The 25,084-nt window shown below is 38.5% G+C and overlaps 1 long non-coding RNA gene across 1 annotated transcript in view; it reads left to right on the forward strand.

The window, feature by feature from the left end:
* Positions 1-22,853: 22,853 nt before the first annotated feature.
* Positions 22,854-25,084, forward strand: part of LOC148125893 (uncharacterized) — a 184,699-nt gene continuing 182,468 nt past the window's right edge. Inside the window, exon 1 of the long non-coding RNA XR_015743619.1 lies at positions 22,854-23,136. This is a non-coding gene — a long non-coding RNA (uncharacterized LOC148125893). The remainder of the gene's footprint in view (positions 23,137-25,084) is intronic.

Consider the following 25,084-nt stretch of genomic DNA (forward strand, 5'->3'; position numbering starts at 1 on the left):
TCCTGGTGGGGAAGGCGGGGCCGTCGCGCGCCAGAGCCGGAGGAGGATAATATGTGCGCGCGGGATGTAAAGCGTGCGCGTCCTGGTTCGGCAGTTGATGAGGGTCTCCTCTCAGCCAAATACGAGGGCGTCCGCCCGGGGGAGGGGGCGGTTGTACTATTACGCGTATTGCAAACTACGGAGAACCCCGATATTGCAGTCAAGCGTTTGGCTCTTTTTGCAATCTCTGAGTTGCCGACTTGGGGGCGGGGTCTCCCACATTCTTTGCAATCCAGATATGTTCGCACTGTGTTTTCCAACGTTTATAGATAATGGTCTCCAAAAAAATATTGGACTTTTTATTTTATTTTTTAACTCAAAGTATTATTTAGGCAGCTTCGGATTGCACCGGCAGACGTACATAAGCGTATGTGTTAAAAAGGAGGTTTTGCTGTTACATATTAATGTATAAAAGCAAAGACTTGAGGTTGGAGTGTATTTATCGTGTGCAGTGCTAAGAAGAGTTGGAAGACAATGCCCCTTTTTCTCTTGCCCCTTGTATTCCACACCCCCTTTTCCCGGCTCCCTTTCCCTCCCCCCACCCCTTCTTTGTATTTTATACAATAAAATAAAACCTAAATTTAAAAACAGAAGTTTTGCCTCATGGTCATAATGCAATACTCCATAATTAATTTAGCCTCGTTTTAATAGTGGGCTGCTAAGGTACTACATGAGAGTGGAATAAGAGATGAGCTAAAAATATGAGTGACCGGTTTATAGTTTACTGATTGAGCAAAGATAGCCTTTGAACTGGAATAGTTTCCAGAAGCTTGACATTGCTGCACGGTTGGTTTAATTGCCGTAAAAGTCATGGGTTTAAGAATTTATATACTGTATATTTTACTACAGTAAAAGTTTAACTTTCTGCCCCTGGGAGTTTTGTATGACAGTTGTCATCCTCAATTAATGCTTCATGAGATAATAAATCTATCTTCAAAGCATAGTCATAGCAGTCAACTATGACCGATCTAAAAAAGGTAAGTAGATCATGTTTGTCCCAAAGATGCTTTTTCAAGAGGTAACTGGACTTTCTGGTTTTTCTTTGAAGACGTTTTGCTTCTCATCCAAAAAGCTTCTTCAGCTCTGACTGCATGGTGGGGAATGGAAGGATTTATACTCCTTGCAGATAGTCATTTGCATACTTTTAGTGGGTTATGGTCATCTGGAGGTTTCTGTGTCATCAGATGCAAATGGATGTGGAGCCTTCATGGAACTGTAGAAAGGATTGTGTTGACTGGAGATAGATGATGAATCCCTCCCCATCTGTTGAGAGAGGGCTGTTCAATTTTGGCCTCTTTGACCCTTCTTTTAAACCAGGAGTCCTGTCTGTCCAAAGTGTGGACTTTGCTATCTTCAAAAAAAACCTAAAAGGTCCAGTTGCCTCTTGAAAAAGTACCTTTGGGACAACCGCGGCGATGACTGACCATCTCCATAGACATTGCGTTTGAATAGTATTGGGATGAAAAAAGCATCTGGACATCCATAGTTATGAAAAAGTTGAGGAAAAAATCCAAAAGATGACTGCTATGAAATGTGAAATTGCTATGAAATGTGAAATTTGATTCAAGGTGGTCTTTACTTCTAGATTATTTTGGTTCGAAAATGGGATATAAATTATGGTGAGCATAATTTACTTTATTCAGTGTCTATGCCTGCCTATTGCAGTCAATGACTCCACTTCCATTTTGCAAATTTTCAATGACTAATCCTTTCTTTGAGAGGACCACTAAATGTTGCCTTTGTAAATACTTATACTGTATTAATTCTTCAAATTTATTTAACTGACTAAATCGTTACAATCTTTTTAAGGAAAGTTTTCTTAGCACATGGTTTCCTTTTTGTTGAAGAAATTTCCAACTACTTGTTAATGTGTGTCCATCTGTTCTGGGCCATGGCTGCCATGTGCTCTTTGAGCAGGAGTCAAGAGTCCAGAAGAATCCCTAGATTGGATACTGGATCTGTTTCAAGCAATGCAATCCTATTGAAAAATGATAAATCATCAGATAGAGGAGGCTCCAAAACCCAAATCCACTCAATCTTGCCAACATTTAGCTGAAGCCTGGTCTTCAGGTACTGAGAGAAGGCATCAATAGCATCTCTTCCACAATCTGTACTTTGTGAAGTCACGGTTCAACAATTTTCCAGGCTTTCTATGTATCGTAATCAACACTTTGGTCCTCACAATGGAAAAATGAATGACGGCAAAAGTTGATGGAGTAAGCAGAGGTAGCTAAATTGACTGCTTTGATAAAAGAAAAAAAAATGTTTGTTTTTACTTGGAAACTGCTTCTGGACTTTGTGCTTGAGGTAGGAAAAAATGAAACTTTGATTTTGGATTTTACTGATTAGATAGATTTATTGATATAGAAATGGCTAGTTTATACTACTATGTAAAAAGTAAAAAGTCAAGGTTGGATGTTACTGTCTTATTCCACTGCACCAAAGGGAGTCGGAAATCAATGCCTTTTCTTTCTTTTCCCCTTTTTTCTGTACTCTTTCTCTTCCCGTGTCCCTCTTCTTATTTTTCCTACTATTTGTTTTTGTATTTTTTATATTTAATATTATAAACAAACAAACAAAAAATAATACATAGCCACGCAGACACAAAATTGTCACAACCCATAATCTGTTTAATCGCTTTTCATTTCTTTCTGTGAGATAGGACAAACCTGAAATGCACCGCTGAACCTGAATAAAATATTTGTAGAAGGAACTCCTCTGCTCGGTTATGTGCACTAGATTTCAAAGTTCAGGAGCTCTTAACAACTTCTCCCTACTCTGCTCACAAGTAAAGTCTACAACTTTAATCACTCAATCTTGATCCATTCTCTGCTGCACCTATCAAAACCTATGGGCTGTGAAAGTGTCAGTGTTACTAAGATTAAACTGTTAATAATGAACAATCAATGACACTGACTTGCTTCAAATATACTATACTGTAACCATGGCATACCAACCATAATGGTACAACCATAATCATAGCACAACCAACCCTCTCCCACTCCATGAATCCTCATCCCTCTCTTCCCGTCTTTTGTTTTTTATTGTTTTTAGAAATATCTACTTTTCACAGTTTTATTGCTTTTAATGTTGAAGCCTCACAGAGGTGTGGCGAGGTGGGTGGCAAATATACTCAATCGATAATGGCTGAATTTTCACATTCAGGTAGTCTTTGACTTATAGCAGTACATTTAGTGACAATTAGAAATTACAACAGCACAGAAAATAATGATTTATGAATGTTTTTCACACTTAACGACCGTGCAGCATCCCCATAGTCAGGAGACCAAAATTTAGATGCCTGGCAACTGACTTATATTTATGACAGTTGCCGTGTTCAGGTGTCATTTTGACCTGAGAAAGTCAATGAAGAACCCAGATTCAATTTATTTTGACAATTCTCCATTATTGCTTCTCTCTGTAGCAATACAGAGCAATACACCATCTAAAACTACTAAATTTTCTTTTAAAAACCAAATGGATTATAGTTTGAAAAAGTCTTTGAAAGAATCTCTAAGAGTCTTAGTAGCCAAATTGTTTAAAATCCAAATTATATCTATTATTGAAAAAGATCAGGAGATCTTCAGAAGAGTAGACCCCTTGAATTGTCGCTTTTCTGTTTCCATATTTCAACCAGCTGTTAACTGTCCCCCAAAAAGTTACCATGCCCATCAGTCAATTATTATAAAATTTCCTGGTTTGACATTTATATTCAAAAAGAACCTTCCACTTTTTGTTCCTGCTGCAATAAATTATTTCTTGATTATAAACAAAATATATACACTATATCTTTTTTTCTAGTATGTATCAATTGTGGGCAAGAATTGTTTTCCTTGTTTTATTTTTTTTTTCAAATAATGAAGTATTATTTTTCTTTTGAGGAGGATTTGTTCTGCTTATATTCTATATTAAACATTGGTAATCTACAGTCAAGCCAAAGATTTAGAGAAAGTGAAGAGAGTTTTATTCACTGGTCATAAGTCTGGTTCTTAGAGCTGACTGGCAATGGAGAAGAGGGAGGGAGGGAGGAAGGAAGGAAGGAAGGAAATACTGATTCTGTTTACAGAGTATCCCATTGTAAGACAGATGTCATTCCTCCGGCACTCTCCGGATAGTTTAGATCAGCGGTGTCAAACTCATGTCCTCACAGCAGCGTCACGTGATGTATCACAACTTTTTTCCTCAGGCATGGGTGTGGCCAGCATGTGATGCATTCAGGCCACGAGTTTAATGGCCCTCGTTTAGATGGATGAGATGGACTTCTGGAGGATGCTCGCTGAGGTAAGGTATTAATATGGCCCTCCCAAGTGTCTGCAGAAGGATTGGACAAATAATGGAAAGGGAATGGAATGGAATGGAATAGAATAGAATAGAATAGAATAGAATAGAATAGAATAGAATAGAATAGAATAGAATAGAATAGAATAGAATAGAATAGAATAGAATAGAATAACTTTTAATAACAGTTGCTAAATAATGCCTCAAGTTTTTACTCCTAAATATCATTTGTTTAAAGACTCGGAACAAGAGCAGCTTGTTAAATTCTTGGATATGTTTCAGTTGTAAAAATGCTAGAAGAAATATTCTCTGGAAATATGCTAGAGCAGGAGGAGAAGGACTCCTTTTATAAATGGAAAATTAAAATATCCCCATCTTATACATTTGGCTTGAACTATTCACTTTTTCTTAACATTGTAAAGTGGCTGGATTTCAAGAAAGGATTCGCAGATATGTCAAAATCTGTATGCACGTGGCTTGACTTCAGAGCTAGAGTGGATCCCCAGGATATTATGAACAAACAAAGCTATACAAACATCTCTACAGTTGCAGTTTTATTTGCAGTACCTGATTTTGTGTCCTATTTTCAGATCTGAAATATCTATCCATGAAAATGTCTACATGCCTCAGAGAATTTTGAAAAAGGATAGGCTTGTTCTTATGAAATGCAAGATTAAATTAGGATATAAGTCTACATTGAAATGATTAATGGTCGTCAGAGTCAGAATACGTGCTATGTTGAGAACAGAATTTTAATGTTCTTGGCTCCTTTTGTTAAAATGGGAGCAGCAGGGTGGAGCTAGTTAGACATTATGGAACCTAAATCAGTGGCTTAGGCCTTAGGGATTAAATAGCTATTCAGGGCAGGTATTGACACTAACATATTTTTTTAGTGCTTAGGACTATGGTGAAACAAAATGATAAAATGGAAATTTTTCTGAAGGGGGGATATTAGTTTTGGGGAAGAGGCTTAGAAAAGTAAAGAAGTCTGTAAGTTTGATTCCTTGCTTGATTGCAAGCAAGATATCCACAAATAACCATGATGGTGGAAAAGTTATTACACACATTCAATGATGTGATGGCATAAATTAGCCACCCAGAGTTACCTTATAGGGGAGATGGACAGCATATAAATTTAATAAATAAATAATAAAACATAAATAAATACATTTTTGCACCTTAAAACTACTTGCAAGTTTATAAGTTAACAAAGTTTACATGATGACACATTTTGTCACTCTGCTCCCCACCCATACTATGTCTGTGCTTCAGTAGAGTTTTAGACTGCAAGGTTTTGCTGGTCTGCCTCAAAATGAATGGGAACCATGTCCTTAATTAATTAATTAACATAAACTCACAACCTCCAGCAAGGATACAGACATTTGAGATCAGGGCCTGGGGCCTGGAATGTGGCATCTTTCAAGCACTGACTTTTCATTCCCCAAGAAGAGCCCATCACCAACAGCCTATCATTTCCACTACAGGTAGCCTTCAACTTATAGCCATTCATTTAGTGACTGCTCAAAGTTACAACAGAGCTGAAAAAAGTGACTTACGACCATTTTTCACATAACCATTGCAGCATCCCCATCCCCATTTGTCACCTTCCCAGCCAGCTTTCAAAAAGCAGAAAAGCAAAAAGCAACAGGGGAATCCGGATTCACTTAATGACTGCATGATTCACTTAACAACCTTGGAAAAACACCCTAAAATAAAGCACAGCTTACTCAATTGCCTTGCGTAGCAATCCAAATTTTGGGCTCAATTGTGGTTGTAAGGTAACAAAAACGTTGGGGCCTACCTTTTTTGTGTTCCGTTACACATAACAACTGTATGACTTCTCTCTGCCATCAGTCTTCATTCCCATATCGCCCCTTTTTTCTGTATCTGAGCACCATTTAACCAGTCAAATATTCAACAATCAACCATACGTCCTAGCCCAGCCATCAGCTGGTAATTCCCTCACCAGATCTGCTATAGGTAATCCTTAATTTACAACTTGACTTAAGTATTCCTCATGCTGTCATTATTAGCTAGCTTTGGCAAATTTAGATATTGTGCTGATGCTCTAATAGTAAGGAATTCTTAAAAAATGGTTAAGACCTAAATCAGAGGTAAAGCCAAACAGCACAGGTAGTCCTTGGCTTACAACAGTTCACTCAATGACTGTTCAAAATTACAACAGCACTAAAAAAAAGTGATTTATGACTATTTTTCACATGACCTTTGTAGCCTTCCCTGATCATGAGATCGAAATTCAGGTGCTTGGCAATTGGTTCATTCTTAGGATTGTTGCTGTGATTCCCTTTTGCAACCATCTGACAAGCAAAATCAGTGGGGAAGCCAGATTCACCTACTTAAGAACTGTGCTACTAACTTAATAACTGCAGTGTGTCAGCCTTCCTGGGCAATTAGGAATTTTATTAACAAACCACATTACTCACTGTCAGCAGGTAAGATAACGATTTATTGCAAATGCATCCCATCCATATAGGCAACAACAAGAAAAAGATCTGTATAAAGCCAGTGCTGAGAGCAACTGCCTCTGACCACCTCTTATCTACATACCCCACCCTTCCTAATTAACCTAACATCTGCCCACCTGGCTAATTCCCCACCCCTCCTCCCCACAGGCCTGATCGCAACTCCTCCCATTCCGCTCCCTATGTGTGCAACCCAACCCAACACCACCCCTGCAGCACTCCTCCCCGAGTCAGCAGCCACCTTCCAAGAGCTTTCAAACAGCGATCTCTCAAACAGCCTTTTCTCCGTCTGGAGACTAATCACCACTACGTGCCTGATGAAACAGCCACCCCCCAACAGCATTCAAAACAGTTTGCACTGTGCACCCAATGAAGAAAGCCCCTGCCCTGCTGGAGTTCGTCACGCGCTGCCACTCGACGACCAGCGATCGTCCGAATGGCCGCCTGAACAGCCCTTGGCCCAATTAGAAGTCCTGTGGGCCGTGACAAATGTAGCAGGTCAGCAATGCATCGAACCATGTGTCGGCCTTCACGCTGGGTGGTGAATCACTGAAGCCTAACACAGTGATTCACTTAACAACTCTGGCAAGAAAGGTTGTAAAATGGGGCAAAACTTGCTTAACAAATGTCTTATTTAACAACAGAGATTTTGGGCTGCATAGTGGTAAGTCAAGAACTTCCTGTATCCTTCTTCACCCATTGGGAATAGAACAGGCCTCACTCTAGAAAACAACCCGATCTATTGCAATTGCATTTCGAATCCCCATCAAGACATTCAACACTCCTTTTTCTATTACCCAATCCACAGGACTGGCAGCTGCAAAAGACCTACATAATCTCTCTTCATGAACAAAGGGCAGATCCTAATTCCTGACAGTTCTAGGAGCATCAGTCCATCAAATGATCCCAGAAGCAAACTTAAAAGCCACCGAGTGGAAATATTCAGGGGTGGGATTCTGCCGGTTCGGACCAGTTCGGGCAAACCCCTACCTCCAAAGATCAGCTGGGAGCGAATTGGTCCTCTCTGATGATTATGTGGGCCCATCCACCCACCCCTGTGCTGTACTGACCTTTATTGTCCCAGCTGATCAATATGGAAGAGCGGATTGCCACTCAGCTGTGTTACTCCCCCAAAGTAACATAGCAGGTAAGGATTTCTTTGCATTGCTGTTCACACATGCACAGTGCATGCATGCACAATCACTGAACCAGTTGTTATACTGACAGCATCCCACCCCTGGAAATATTCTAGAATAGACTAGAATCATAGGCAGGAAGGGACCTTGGAGGTCCAACCCCAAGTAGACAGAGAGGACTTTAGCTGGACATGGAAAACTGATGCCTAGCAGTCACAGGACTTGAAGGAAGCATTGAAGGAGGCTTAGTTCTAACTTGGAGATCATAAAATGCAGGCAAATGGTGATTTGTTGTCACAGTAGCACAATTAAGGATTCTTTGAGATAGCACTTTATTTTTAGTGTAAAAATATTTAGTAACCTGTCTCATGCTGGTTTTCAAAGTAATTATCAGCAGCCTGAATTGCATCTGAAACACACATGCCAAAGAATTGCTTTGGGTAGTGAGATGGATGGCATATAAATGTAATAAATAAATATAAATACATGGGAATCTGCATAGGCAGAGATGTAAAGCAAGGAAGACTTGGTGTGTCCAAAACTGCATGTGCCGATATATTGTGTACCAGTTGAAGTTTCTGAGTGTTTTTCAAGCACAGCCTCACATAAAGCATATTGCAGTAATCCTGTCAGGAAGTAACTAAAGCCTGAGTGACGGTAAGCATCATTCACATAAATGATGTACTCACAAGCCATCAAACTATTGGCCCTTTAGACCAGGGGTCGCCAACCTTTTAGACCTCAGGGACCACCAAACTCATAATTTTAAATCCCAGGGACCAGAGACCCTGGGAAAATCCCCCCAAAAGTCTGCAGGAAAATTCCCCACCCTGTTTTCCTACCAATTGATCATTCTTTATTTGGGATTGCAAGATACCATCTCCAGCTCCTTTCTCAGAGGGGAGAGAGAGAGAGAGACTTTTGGCTTCATGCAAGGAAAGCAGCAGAAGCAGCAAAAGTCTTTCTTTCTCTCCCACAAACTGCACCAGAAATGAGTCTTTGTGAGACTTGTCGTATCGGTGCAGCCTCTTGGAGCAGGATGAAAGCAGAAAGAAGGACTTTTGCTGCTTTCCTTGTGTGCAGTCAAAAGAAGAAGAAGAAAGAAGCAGACTTGAATCCATTAGCTCCATTGTCTTTACACTTTTGCTGCTTCTGAAAGAAGCATATATGCCCATAGGACGTTTTTACTTATTATTGAAAGGACTTTAAATACCTGTGTAAATTATTGTGTAGTTCCAGCATATGCACACCAGATGGCAGCAGCTGATTTTGAAAGAAAAATGTATAGTATTGGGAAAGACTTGTTTTGCTACATAACTAGTTACAAAACTGTAACAGTTTTAGCCATATTATGAATTCATTCTTATGTTTAGTACTACCTAAAATACTTGAACACTATTAATATGATTCTCAGGTTCTTTTTATACTGTACAAAGCATTATAATAATAAAAAAGATTAATAATTCTTTTGGTAGCTTGTTATTGATCTTCTCTTTAAGTTGTCAGTGTAGTTGCTTCAAGAAGAAAGATACACGAGAGAGAATGCATCTGTAAATACACAGATCCGAAAAACCTCTACACTACAGAGAGACGAAATGGTTACAAATGATCTTTGGTTGTAATCTCTTCTAACTGGCTAAGTGTCATTTGGTTTCATAATTCTTTATGAAATTCCCATAGCTTTCAAGGCTTTTTTGACCCTTTTTGAGCTGAGCAGTGGTAGTACATAGGGAGCATTTCAATGCTTCTGGTTTATTAATGCACATTTCCCTAACATTTTTGACTTTGCAGACTGGCGAGGGGGGAGAGTGGATCGTCCTGCATGCGCAGTGAACAAGTGCACAGACACGCAGCTCCATTTGTGTGAACAGCGAACATACATGCCCGCCACTCACACAAATAGAGCATGTGCTCATGTGGTTGCTTGCTGCTCACACAAGTGGGGATGCATGCATATGCACTTCCATGGTCCAATTCTGAAAAGATCGAGGCCTGATAGTGGGCCACAGGCTGAGGGGTTGGGGCCCCCTGTCTTAAAGTATGAATAAAAAATAACTTAAGTCTCTGAGACAATCTTAACTTCTAGTAATACCATGGGCACCTCTATCTAATTTTCTGTGCAATGATAGAGTAAGTGATTGGTAATGGTCTACCTTAGCAGAGTTCAGCTATTCTAATCTGTTCATCATATCAAATTCAAATTGTTTACAAAGCACAATGTCTGAGTTCACACATTGTATTGAGTTAGAATACAACACGCCACACTATATCTTCTGAGAACCCAGCTAATAATTGAATCTGTATTTAGCCTGCCCATCCAAATTTCAAAGAGATACTTTGCTTCAACAAAGCCTTTTACAAACCACCCCTCCAAAACTTAGGGCCATTAGCTTCTAAAAGTAATGGGACTTCATTGCTTTGTATCATATTTAAACCTTTTCCAGCAGTTGAATCGGTAAAGGCAATAGCTTCTTCTAGCTTATGGAATAGAGGGATAAGACTTCCCTGTGATGGTATACAATATGATAAATAATGTTGGTTTCATGGTATGAAATGTCTTGTCAAGAAAAATTGCAGTCACTGTGCATATCCCAGTACTTATTTCAATTTTTAATAGGCTGTTTAAGATTACAAAATAATCCAAATCCATTTTATATATCTGATTTCAGCCTACAGTGGATTCCTCATGGTATTCTGATACATTTATTTCTGTAATACATATTCTTGAGAAATGAAATGGAATCCTTTTATTGCCATGAATAGTCAACAACATTGTCTTTGATGTATGGGACCGTGCAGGGGTGAGATCTGACAGTGTTAACTACTAGTTCGGTCATATACGAGGTCCGGTGATTTACGATGTGCTTTCCTGCACGCTGCCATTGCACACCTGTTAAATCGTCATCAGAATGCTGTGTGCAGAGAAGCAACCTTTCAAAAAGCCCTTTTTTCCTGCTTTCTTAACTGCAGCTGTACACAGCAGCTGAAGTTGAAAAAATCAGGAAATAAAGGTCAGGTAAGAGCCCGGCTGGACTGGTGGGCAAAAACATCAGCAGACATAGAACCAGTTCTATGTCTGCTGTTCTTCAGAGCTACTGGTTCTACAGAGGTGGACAGAACTGGTAGAAACCCACCCCTGGGACTGTGCATTTCTAAATTAAATATTAATAAAGTTATGGTTATCCTGAAGATTCAGTTCTGAACTTATTAAAATGTCAACAGATTAGGATCAGCAAGAAAATCTCAAGCAAACTGTTTTGTAAATTCTCACCTGCCTAGTTCTTTAATCTCGTTATAAATTAGATGGATGGATGGATGGATAGATGGATGGGATGGATGGATGGATGGATGGATGGATGGATAGATAGATAGATAGATAGATAGATAGATAGATAGATGACAGAACTATATCCCCTATATTCCATCCCTCCATGTATCATTCATACACACACACACACACACACACACACAGAGAGAGAGAGAGAGAGAGAGAGAGAGAGAGAGAGAACCAATTGCATACATAAGACGAACTCCAGGTTTGCTCAAATTTTAAATAATGGATGTCTTGAAGTAAGGCAGGGTTAGGAACAAAACAATATAAATCCAAATGTATTAACTTGAATGCATGGGAAGAAGTGAGATAAAGACATTTAGACTGAAACATTATATATTTCTGTAGGAGCTGACCGGGTTGAGCCCAATGGAGGGATCAAACACTTCATCAATCATAATTCCCTGCATATCCACAAGAGCCCACCTTGAATTCCTTTCTTAACTCCTACTAATTTCATTTGACCTTTAGTATTTCAGATTCTTATAGAGAGTTTAAGCTTGCAATAAATCTTTATACTTATTTAAACTGCCTGAATCTCCTGATTTCCCCACCGCTTGATAATTTCTTTGCTCACAAGTCTTGATCCTGGTTTCTCATTAAATGCCAGATTTTACTATATGCAATTATTCCTTCTCTAAATATTTTCCATGCAAATGTTGGAGACTTGAGAACATCTTGAAGTTATATCATTGAGATTGTATGCATATATAATGCTAAAAACAGTTTTTTTTTTAAAAAAAGCATTTGTTGAACAAACCATATTGTCCTTATTCATGCATGAAACAACCAATGTTGTTCCCTAGTATATTATATTAACTGATGAATTCTGTGTAAAGTTGCTAAGCAATGATTTAATAAACCTTGACTGATAAACTACAATTACAAACTCTGCCTTTGTATCCAGAATGAAGGAAAGAAAGTAATACTGTATTTTTGTCTTTGTTTACTTGCCTGAGTGGATTTTTTGCCTTCTGCTTAGATGCTCTTAACAAGATCAGGCAGAGTTCAAGCAGCTTGCCTAACATTGAAAGGAGAAAGGAAAATATCAAGTTATTATGAGACTAGAAAAGAGAATAAAAGAAAAACTGCTTTGCTTCTTTCAACCAGATAAGGGGATTGAAGGGCATGTTAAAATAATTTATATAAGTGAAGTCCTCAAGCAACTGAGAGTACTGAGTTAGAAAAGAGGCCTTAAAAACTGATTACAAGAACAAAAAAATAATAATTTTACCTCAGAGATGGCAAAATTAACTGTGTTGATTAGAGATAATAGTCTAGGCAGCTTTAAAAGAGTCTGGAAGCCATTTGTGGTCTTTATACGTGTTAAATAGAAACACAGGGATTTGAAGACTAGTATAATATTTGGGCTAACCTGTTGACTGTTGCTTTTTATTTATTTATTTTTATTTCCCTTATATATATATATATATATATATATATATATATATATATATATATATATATATATATATATATATATATGAGATTTTGGGTCATTTTGATTATTAAATAAATGTTTCATCTGAAATATTTTTCTATATAATATATTTTCCTTGTTAAATAAGGATGAGAAATTTATAACTATTTGCAAACCCATTATAAAAGGGAAGAATTTATCAGGTTTATTTATTTATTTATTTATTTTTCAGCATCCAGCTAGGGCAGATTTTTTTTTATGTTTAATTTTGGATGTTTCGGTCATTTTCTTTCTTTTTTATACATTTTTATTGTTATTACTGTTGGATGATTTTTTTTATTTTTTGTATTTTATTCTCATGGATAAAACATAGTAAATATATATTTAAAAAAGAACAAAGAAAGTTTGACAAGACTTTTTAAAGCATGCGGTGAAGAACAAAAACCTCCTTCACTAATTTCAGCATAGATTGGCTGGTTTCAGAAAGTCTTTCTTTCAGTAACTCAGATTCGTGTAAGCATTCTGCACTAGTACAAGGATTAATCCAGGCTGCTCAGAAGCAATCAGTCCAAGTGTTTTCCAGATTACTGCTACTTGATCTTATTTATCTGTCCTACTTAACAGCTTTGCAGTTAGATTTCTGCACTATGTGCATAAAGCAAAGACAACATGTAGCCCAAATAGTGTGCACTGCAGTAATGCAGCCTGTAAACAATTGCTTAGTCTGATTAGAAGTCCCCCAAAATGTCATCTTCATTCATTCTAGTTTGCTGTAGGTATCTGTCCAAATAACTAGATTGGGTCTAAAATCATTTACTTCCTGGAACTTGAAGTACTGATTCTACCTACAAGCCAGAGATGGGCTACTGGCGGTTCGCAGGGGTTCATGAGAACCCTAGCTAAGATTCTGCATGGTTTGGAGAACCCCAAATCCCACTCCTGGCTGGCCCCGCCCACCCGTCACCTCCCAGAAGTCCCCACGCAGCCAGGTAAGTGCAGGGCATGCATGGAGGCTTGGGGAAGGTGAAAAATGGCCTCCCAGAAGTTCGGGAAGGCCGGAAACAGGCCTGTTTCCAGCTTCCAGAAAGCCTCCGAAGCCTGGGGAGGGCAAAAACGACCCCCCCCCGCCATAGTACAAGAGGCCAACTTGGCCACGCCCACCATAGTCACACCAACCCAGCAACCGGGTAAAGAACCCGTTGCTAAAAAGTTTGAAGCCCACCCCTGCTACATGCAGTATTTTTTTCAGTAACTTCACCAAGACTGATCACAATGGGTGAGTACAAATTAAAGGTTTGTCACAGTGGCACTCCAGCCATGAATTGACCACCCCAGAGAGAGATGTCTGCTCAAAGCCTGGCTTAAAATGTTATTTTTGGTGATCATTGAAAAATGTTAGGGAAAGCTTTTCAAATCATGTGATTTTGAACGTTGTTTTAGCTTAGCTGGTTTATACATTGACCTGTTGTTTTCTTTGATCTTTTGTCTTGCTCCACATTGTTTAATACAGGTAGTCCTCAACTTATGACCACAATTGAGCCCAAAATTTATGTTGCTACGTGAGAAATTTGTTAAGTGAGTTTTGCCCCATTTTATGACTTTTCTTGCCACATTTGTTAAGGGAATCACTGCAGTTCTTAAGCTTGTAACAGTGAAGTGAGTTTTATGGCTTGTCAGAAGGCCATAAAATGTGACCACATGAGTCTGGGACACTGCAACAGCCATAAAAGTGAATCAGTTGTCAAGTAGCCGAATAGGAATCAAGTGACCATGGGGATGCTGCAGTGGTCATAAGGGTGAAAAAGGGTCATAAATCACTTTTTTTCAGTGCCTTCAATGTAACTTGAATGGTCACTATAAATAAACATTGTAAGTCAAAGATTACCTATAGCGTATGTGGTAGGGGGAATTACAAGCCATTATTGTTTGTTTTAGCTCTGATTAAGGTCTTAACCATTTTTTTTTAGAATTACTGCTGGAACATCGGTATAATACCTTTCAATTTGCCAAAGCTGGCTAATAACTACAGCATGGGTAATATTTAAATATGCAAATACAACACTTTATTTATTATCTTCATGTTTCAGGTGCAAGCACTGAAGTAGAAAAGGTGAGTTTCTGAAAATTGCCTGGAACATAATGACTGTGACAATATCTAAATAGGGATATCTATATTTTTTCCACAACCAGAGATTAGCTTTTTGACCCAGAGAAGCATTGAACTTTCTGGTAATATATAGATTAGCTCTACCTCCTCAACTGAGCAAAAACAAAAGTCAAGGACTGGTGCACAGGTGACTCTATCCTTAGGTTTCATCAGCAAAGAAACCTAAAATGAAAAACAAGACCGTGTATGGTCTGTCATCATTTCCATGAGGTAACATGGTCTGGAACTCTAGTTTGTTCAGAGAGACAACCCAGTTGTAAGCATAAAGATTATTTATTTTATTGTGTCGTCTCAGCAAAGTTTCACTTCATGTTGATAAGGGCAGAGAAGAGATCCAACGAAATAATGCAGTATTAAGATCTCCAAATGAGAGACTTTTTATAGTTGATCTTGACAACAACATCTTAGTCTGCTCCTAGGATGTTGACTGATTTGTGCTAGGTTCGAGCATCATATTAAGCCGTTGTGTGGATTCTCTGGTTTTGGCTTAATAGAATTTGAGAATGTAGCTGTTCAGTGATTTATGGCTTAATGTTATGTGCTGAGTCAGCTCTTGTGACTTATTCAACGAACTGTGGTTAGAACAAAAAGGGATGTGTCTCAAATGTACAAGAACCACATACATAAAGAACCACACAGCAAGATAAGCCTATGCCCCCTTCATTCACAGGTCTGCCCCATTGAACATATTGGCTGTATACGTGCAGAATTTTAGGCACAGCTAAGATAAATTGGCACTGGATAGTTCCACATGGCTTGTTTCGGCCTGTTGTAAGAGATAAGAAATGTGTTTGTTAACCTGGTTTTAGAATTTACAAAATTGTCTATACCTCATTCCTGGGTGTGTACTTTCCTTACTGGTATAGGGATCTGCAGTGGAATAGGGAGAAGGAGGCACACAATAAAGCCTGCATTGTGACATTGTGATAACAGCTTTGCCCCTTGTGTACTTGTGGGTTACAGAAAAGATAGTGTTTGTGTTATGATGTTGCAACACTTCATCATTTCAGATTCATGGGGTTAGGAATGGACGCCTCTGAATATCAAGCAGTTTTCTTTCTCTTTTTAATTTTGAAGCAATCCATGTGTGCATCCAGAGTAAAGCTTAAACTTTTGTGAGTTTTAGCAACTTATCTTCCCATGAGGGCTCCAGGGAAGAAAAGAAAATGGAAAGACAGGTTAGGAATTCTGCCAATTTTATCCTTTAAAGATGTGTGCAGCTCTGAATTTTGGAACCCTCCAATATAATCAGACTTATCTTTGAGCTTATATGTAGCCTTGAACCGTTAATCTCATTTGCACATTAATGTGATTTGCATAACTACAGGGATGCATACTGCCTTAAAAAGCAGCAGTGTTTCTAGCATTACCATTTCTGCTGTTATTGGGCACTGTAAGTATTAGATCTTCTAAGCCTCCTGATAAATACATATGAAATAGCTGTCATTTCTTGCCCCAACAATTTGTTAGTGTTAGGATGCGTGATCACCAAACCTGTCAATTTCTAATTATTTCCTTTACATTTCCCAGCAATGACTGGAGATTAAAATATCTGCCCTGCTTGAGACCACTGAATTAAAGCTGATCGATCTATCTGTCTATCTATCTATCTATCTATCTATCTATCTATCTATCTATCTATCTATCTATCTATCTATCTATCTATCTATCTCCCGCTCTTTGGAGATTAAGGTGCCCTAACTGTGCTTTATGTTACACATGGCATATCCTATATGAGAAGAAGCACGCTCATTGTCTATAAAACTGTTTATAAAACTGCAAAACAATATGTTTTTCTCCTCTATGTGCTGTAGTACTTGCTAATATTTTTTTTCCCTGTGAACGGGCAAAATAAATATGGAATAGGATTTTCTGATTTTTCTGTATTTGCATGATACCATCTTTATTTTCCCAGTTTGCTTCCATGTACGATTTAAAAGGCTGGATGTTTAACACCATTCATGGCATAGGACTTAGTTATACCAGAGGTACCATTTTCTCCTATTGTTTCTGCCACCCCAGTACATTCAGGTAGAGTGGGTACATTCTAGGTCTCATTTATTAAAGGCTGTCATTCTAAAAGACCTAGGGAATATCTTCTGTGTTGCAGCCTCCACCTTCTAGAACAGCATCCCAGAGATACACATGGTGTCCTCTCTTCTGGGATTCCAAAAAGCCCTTAAAACCTGGCTTTGTTCTCAATTCTGGGGTTAACATGGTTGCTTTTTGGGTGATTATGCTTTGTTTTAATGGTTGTTTTTATTCTGGGATGTCTTCCTGTAGCTTGTTTTTAATTGCTTTAATATTTATAAGATGATGATAATCCAGCATAGTGGACATCTGTATTAAATTTAAGGAATTAGTAATATTTATTAATATTAAATAATAAACATTTGAATCAGGAATTGTGATGTGCATCTTACTTATCTGGATTATGTTAGGAGAGCTGCATTCTGAACAAGGGTAATTCTTGCAATTTGTATTAAATATCCTGCACAAGGAAATTCCAAGAAAGAAACATCATGATTGACTTGTGATGATGTCAATCTATATGGACAAAGCCTAGGGAAATTTTTTTGAGTATATTTCCAGTTTAGTCTAGTGGCTAGAAACTGGGTGACCATGAGTTCTAGTCCTACCTCAACCATGAAAACCAGCTGGGTGAATAAATGTATATCCTGCTTTTCATCTAAAGGATCAAGTGAGGTTTCCTGAGAATTCATGACAGCAGTTCTGTAAGATCGGTTAGGCTAAGAGTAAGTGACTGGCCTAAAGTCACCAACAGAGATAAGATTTGAATCTTGGTTTCTCCAGTCCTAATACCACATCTTGTTCACTATCAACCCTTTTCTTTCTATGCTACTTAGTGTTATGCAATAGCAAAATATGAGACTTAAGGAACCAGGATCAACTTATCCAAATGGACTGCTACAAGCTATCTAAGGTTTTTCCTGTGTTCCACTTCTGAACCGCAAAAGAGATTTCCCACACGAGCTCTGTGTCCACATTATGTTAACTTGGTTTGAATGGAAGCATTGAGAATTGTGGAAACTCCACAAAGGTTCGAAGTTAAACCAAATTCAACATTTGCAGCCAAACCGTCTGTACTATGGTGTACTTAGGACTCCAAGAAAGAGCAAGAGAAAAAGTAGATTATTTTCTTAGCATTAATTCAGATATGGAATTGTTTTTTGAACCACCTAGTCCTGGTCCTCTACTATTTTGGCACCCTGTGTGAGGCTGTGCTGCTTTGGTTTGAATGCTGGACTTAATTATGGAACAAGCTTGGAGTCAGTGCTCCTTGTATGGTACAAATGTTTGGCACTATCATTGTCCACATCCTGCATCTTTTCTAATAGTTGAAGAGAACCTTCCAAAAGTGAAAACAGATGGAATACTATAGCTGACTTCACACACTATTTCCACTAAATCAACTTATTTCTGTGGGTCTTCTCTATTTTGTGCAAATAGAATGCACAAAAAAGAAGAATATATTAAAAAATATTATGTGGAATGTCTAACTTCCATCCTTGCAAATTTATAGTTGTCAGCTTGGATTGAAAGTTGGACTGAAATCATCGCTGTCTCAGGATATCCATAGTAGCTTGTTTACAGTGATTTCTTTGCTTTGCTTTAAATATATTTTTTTCTATTTATATCAACAAATGCAACAGGATTGGGGGACCAAATATGCTAAGTCACAAGAAAAATAAATCATGGTTCATACTAAGCTAAACAGGTTGTCTGAATACAATTACCAGATTTTTAACAACCACTGTAAAACTTCTGAATACAGTCTTTATGTACTGAAATTGTACTGGACAGGTCAGATTCTATTCTTGTTTTTATTGTTCTTACTATTTTTAATTGTCTGCTATCCAGAGAGCCATGGAGTTCTAAATTTAATAAACAAATAAATGTATGAAAGATTTGAGGCAAGAGTGGTTTGAACACATTCCTATTACCGTGAAACATATCCCCTAGGATATGGCCAACGTTTTCTGTTTCTCTTCCTATTATACAGTATATTGCTTCAGTTTTTATCACAAGGTGATTCCAGCATCATTGAATAGATGGTTTTCCTAGGGCAAAAACAGGAGAAACAGAAGTAAACCAGCAAACTCTTCAGCTGAAATCTGAAAGCAGACATTTCTGGCATAGCAATGTTCAACCAGTTTGTTTGTTTGTTTGTTTTTTAAAAAATATGGAACTTCAAAATATTTTGGACTTCTAGAACTCTTAACATCATGACTACATAATATGGTCCTCTCCTATCAGCCTAGTATTAAGTTCCGAGAAAAATCTATTACCATAAATGGTTCTTGTTGCTTTAAAAACAAGATTTATTTAGCTACGACTAGCTACCATTGTACTAAGAGTCAATTTCTGCATTAATAGTGCAATTTACTTCAGTGTCAGAGAAGTAAACTAAAATGTAGCATAAAAAATACAGGTAGTCCCCGAGTTATGACCACAATTGAGCCACAATTTCTTTTGCTAAGTGAAACATTTCTTAAGTGAATTTTGCCCCATCTTACTACCTTTTTTTGCCACAGCTGTTAAGTGAGCCACTGCAGTTGTTGAATTAATCTGGTTTGCCTTTGATCTTGCTTGTCAGCAAGTCGCAATATGAGTCAGTTGCCGAGCATCTGAATTTTGATCACATGACCACGGGGATGCTGCAACTGTCGTAACTGTCTCCTGCTTGGGCAGGGGGTTGGACTAAGTGACCTACAAGATCTCTTCCAACTCTGATTATCTGTTAAGTGTGAAAAATGATCGTAAGTCATTTTTTTTTAATGTTGTAAGTTTAAACAGTTATTAAATGAACTGTTGTAAGTTGAGAACAACCTATATTTAAAACATTTAGGTTAAAAGCACTTAGGTAAATTATGTTATGAATGTTTTTTCAAATATCCTTTGGAAAGTAACTATATGACTTCCTTACCAGTATCTGGCTGGCAGAAAAATAGATGGCCAACCTGATGTTTACTGTACATCTTTTTTGTTATTTCAGGTTAGCACAATCTAACCCACCTGTTTATTCAAAAGTAAATACCACCCAGTAAAATGAAACATTAGATTAATACAGAATACCCTTTCACATACCTGCTAGAGGCCATATTCCCAAAAATCGTAACCTGGGCTTGCTAAAATTAACTGCCTGGAACCTCATTTACATTTGAATTTACTTATAATTACATAAAGTTACTATGATTATTCTGCGGCAAAGTATTAAGTGATATATTTGTAGAAAAAATGCAATTGATACACTGTAATAGGGTTTTAAAGACCATTTTATTTGATTAGTGGATTATCCTAAAGTTTTGGTATTTTATATTACTGTTTAGTTGGCATCTGTCGTTATTACCTGTTTTAAATTATTATGGATATAAATAGATTTGATCTTTTCCCTAGCACTGCTTTAAATGTGTTGTTCTTGCTTTGTTTTTAGAATTCTGAACTAATGTTGGATTGATTTGTAATTGTGTTAGTTTTGTTTTATTCTGAATTTTTCCTGTACTGCACCCTGACCTCCTTTAACATAACACCATTTCGGATATTTGAATAGTATTGTAATATTCTACATCAACATCTGGGACATTTTTTTTTGTTAAAGATGCATAATTCTTCCTCTTCCTCCTCCTTCTTCATCATCATGTGCCCCACTCAGGACAGAAATTCAGATTAAAACATGCCATAGAATGAGTATCTAATTTCTGCCTGGATTCACCCAGTGAAGGAAGCCTATTATAATAATTAGTTTTACTGTCAAACTTCTTTTAATGGTTAAGTATCTTTTTTAAAAATAATTTGTTTCAAATCTTCTTCCTGAAACTTAAATCCAGACTTCTGTGCTCTGGAATGAGAGACAATAAACCCCGACCTCCTTTAATATAACACCATTTCAGATATTTGAAGAGTATTGTAATATTTTACATCAACATCTGGGTCATTTTTTTTCAAGATCCAACTCATTAAATCTCTTTACATAACTTAATAGCCCCAGATCATCTTCAATGAGTAGCAAAATAACAAGAGGCTGCTGGTCCTCTTAGTTGTTTGCTTCAAAAATGGAACTCAAAAGCTATCTGAGACCTAATTAGACTACTTACTATTGATTGGAGGAGATGCAGTGATTGTGCATACGTTTTCATTGCAAAATATCCTGTTTTCCAGACATCTGTGATATCACTAGCTAAGATTAAGAAAAACTCTCAGTTGGAACCAAGTTGAAACCAATACTAACCATATTAGCCTAAATCAGTACTTTTCAAACTTGGCAACTTTAAGATGTATGAGTTGAAGTCTGCACATTTTAAAATTGGTGATGAAGAATTTCCTCCCAGTGAATGGAAGGGAGGGGAAAACTTCATGGAACTGCAGGAACATGGAGATTTTAGCTCTGTTAATGCAACCCAATGAAGGATTGCTCCTGCCCCCATGGACTCTCCCAGGACCACCCCACCCCACAAAGCATCCCAAGGTCCTTACTTGGACTTCACTTAATGATCTGTTATATTGCTTAATGATTGCAACCAAGAGTGTTGTTATCGTGATTGCTGAATGAAGTGGTCACATGGGCATCTCACTTAATGATTGCTTTGCTCAAGTCCAGTCCCAATTGGTGGAATAAGCTAAGAACCACCTATAAGATGGTTAGATTACAGTTAGTACTTACACTGGAGATCACTATAAAATTGAAAGGAGTTGCATAGCAACTAGCAACACAACTGTGGGTTCTTCTTTTTTTTTCAAAGTCTGCCAAAGGGCTATCAAGTCCAAGGCCAGCTTGATGTAAGTCATATAACAATAACAGAGTTGGAAGGGACCTTGGAGGTCTTCTAGTCCAACCCCTGCTCAGACAGGAAACCCTATAACATTTCAGAAAAATGATTGTCCAATCTCTTCTTAAAAATCTCCAGTGTTGAAGCACCCACAACTTCTGGAGGCAATCTTTCCACTGGTTTATTGTTCTCTCTGCCAGGAACTTTCTCTTAGTTCTAGATTGCTTCTTTCTTTGATTAGTTTTCCATCCATTGCTTCTTGTTCTTCCTTTAAGTGCTTTGGACACTATGTTGACCCATGTCTTATTTGTGGCAACCCCTTAAATATTGGAACACTGCTATCACGTCACCCCTAGTCATTCAACTAGACATATCCAATTCCTGCAACCATTCCTCATCATGTTTTAGTCTTCAGTCCCCTAATATCTCAACAATGGATTTACAAATATAATGAGATACATTTATGCAACTCCCTTCCTGGTCCTTTACAAGTTAAAGGAAGCGTTGGGGTACTTCGGTAGAGCAGAGCCTCTAAGAAGCTCTTCCCCAGGTTCTGCTGGAAGAACAAAGCCTTGGAAACCTCGGTTGGGTTGAGTGCACCAACTTTTATAAGCTCAAAGGGGCGCATAAGTGTTTCCAGGATGCAGCCAACCATTTCCTACAGCAAAGGATGGTTACACCAAAGATAATTCATTCCTTTTCAAAACAGAAGGGGCTAACAGTCTTTAGAGATTCTCAGCCATCCAGGTCATGGTTGTTCCAAAGGTGCTTTTCAGGAGGCACTGGACTTTCTTGTTTTTTTTTTTTTTGTTTTTTTTGAAGACGTATCACTTCTCATCCGAGAAGCTTCTTCAGCTCTGACAGAGGATAGATTCCATTCTCCACTATCCTGTCAGAGCTGAAGAAGCTTCTCGGATGAGAAGTGATACGTCTTCAAAAGAAACTTAAAAAGAAAACAAAAAAAAAACAAGAAAGTCCAATTGCCTCCTGAAAAAGCACCGTCGGAACCGTCCAACATTGAGCCAGGCGAGAGTCGTAGCGACCGGCCCGGCAACTTCTTTCTCTAGCCCTCCGCTGAGTCCGACCGACCATCCCCATCTAAGCGGTGGGCGGACGCTCGAAAATCCCGAAGCTTCTGATTGGTTCTGCGGGAGCTTAAGTTGATTTGGAGGGCTCTGGCGGCGGTAGCGGGAAGGTGGCGCTTGTCGGGAGCCTATTGCTCCAGTTAAGTCTCCGCCGGGTGGGCGATAGAAAGCCGCCGAAAACTGCCGCGAGCGGCCGCGTTCTCCAGCCGCTGCTCCCTTGGGTAGCGCTCGGTGAGCCTTGCTGTCAAAGCGCTGGGATGTGCGGCGGTTCTCCGGTGTGGCTTCCCGCGACGCCTGCCTGCCTGGCATTGTCACCTGAAGTTTCAGCTTCCACGGGGGTGGCGAGCCCAGCGCGTACCTTTGGTAGCCTTGGGGCTACCTTGGGGCTACTGCAACTTCGGCGCGACTGGTAAGTGGGTGGGTGGGGGGAAGAGGCCGTGGGAACGGAGGTCGGGGAAAAAAAGGCGGCCGCTTCTGCGAGGAATCTTTTAACTTCAGCTCTTTGGAAATCTTGCAAAAATGTGCGTCTGGCATTCCGGTTCTCATTCCATTCATGGATAGCTTTCTCTCTCTCTCTCTCTCTCTCTGTGTGTGTGTGTGTGTGTGTGTGTATCGGTGTGAGAACTCTCACACATCTAGAGTTTTTTTTTGGGGGGGGGGCGAACGGGAATTGTAATCCGGCTATTAGGGAGGCCACCTGGTTAGAAAAGCAGGACTAGCCAATATTACTTGTATCCACGCAAACATCTGGGCGGGGATCCCGTAGGTTAAAGAATTTCGCCTGGGGGTACCCAGATAGAGAGCCTTCTCTTCCATGCCCCCTTCCCTTGGAACCGTTTATGCTAGAGATGAGTTAGATCCCCACTTTTCTGATGTGATGAATTAATACATCTGGCATATTAGAAGTCTCCTTGTTGGGACACTGGGTGACTGGGACTAGTCACCATTAGATGTATTCATGCAATATGTTTCATTTGGTTGAGTAAAGATCATGCAAGTATATACAAATACCATGCTAAACTGGCTTTGAGCCGCGGTTTAATGTGCTTAACTTTGGTAAATGGTAATTTGGAATTCAGTAGATAATCCCTGTAAATATTTGGTATGAATGCAGGCACAAAGTCTTTAGGCTATTTTAAAGTTCCTCTTAATTGCAGATGTTGGGACTGAACCTGGAGCCAACTCCAGCCTGATTCTAAATGCAAATACTTTTATTGATTGGATTGACACTGAAAACCTTGGACAAGATACAACTTTTGCTTTGCATTTGTGTGGCTGCAGTGTATACTTTTTCCTATGTTCTACATACAATGAAAAAAATGCTAGATCACATCACAATAAAATGCATTGTACATGCATTCTTTTCTTTTTCTTTTCTTTTCTTTTTTTTTGAGATGGGGACAGTACCCATCCAGGAGATGTTTTATTCCAGTAGCTCCTTCATATACAAAGTTTTCCTCAGGCTTCACATTTAGGCAATTTTTCTGGGAGTTAATTCTGAACTCAGTGGAGCTTAGTCCTGAATAAATATGGTATAGGTAGAATCCCACTGTTGGTCTCTGTGGAATTATGAGTACCTTATTTCCATATGCTTATTGCAATATCAATACTTGTATTCTTTGCTGATGGGAGGGGGAGACATGAGGGGGGGGGGGAGAAAGTGTTTAAACCTCAGCAAATGTATAAAATATTGCAGTGCTTATATTTTATTAACAATATAATAGGGTTTTTCTCCACTTCTCTAGTTGATTTATAGTATTGGAGAGGAACTCTTCAAAAGCAGAGTCTTCTGAATACTAAATTCTTCAGGCAAAGCACCCACCCACACTTCCATGGTTTAATAATCTGAGAGATATATCTTTATTACGATTCTTACATTTGTAGAACCACAGATTGTTTTTAGATATGTTCTGTTCTACAACCCAGTAACCCCTTCCTTATCTTCCTTATCTTATGGAGAAATTCTCTGTGATTTGTTGTTGCTACAGACTAGTATTATGTCTTTTAATCATAATATTCAAGCCTGCTTCAAACCACATTTTGTGAATCCTGATTGTTATCAAGTAGGCAATATGTTCAGGAGCAATCCATAGTAGGTTCCTACCTTGTAACTTGAAGGTCTTTCTGTTTACACTGAATCAAGGACAAAACAATGGAATTGCCCTTGTCATCATTTCTGATTCCTTTTTAAATGTATGAAAACAATGACCTGAACCTGTGCTTGCCTCAAGAAAACAAATTGAGCTAGGCTGCAGTTGTGCCACAATAATTAAGAGTCAAAGTCTGAGGTTGTGCAAAACGCTTGCATGTTATGTTCTGTCTGAATACAATTCTGTGGTTTTGACTTTAGCCTATAG

Source organism: Pseudonaja textilis, chromosome 4 (genome assembly GCF_049901715.1).
Source record: "Pseudonaja textilis isolate UNSWEBS1 chromosome 4, rPseTex1.2, whole genome shotgun sequence".
Classification (NCBI taxonomy): domain Eukaryota; kingdom Metazoa; phylum Chordata; class Lepidosauria; order Squamata; family Elapidae; genus Pseudonaja; species Pseudonaja textilis.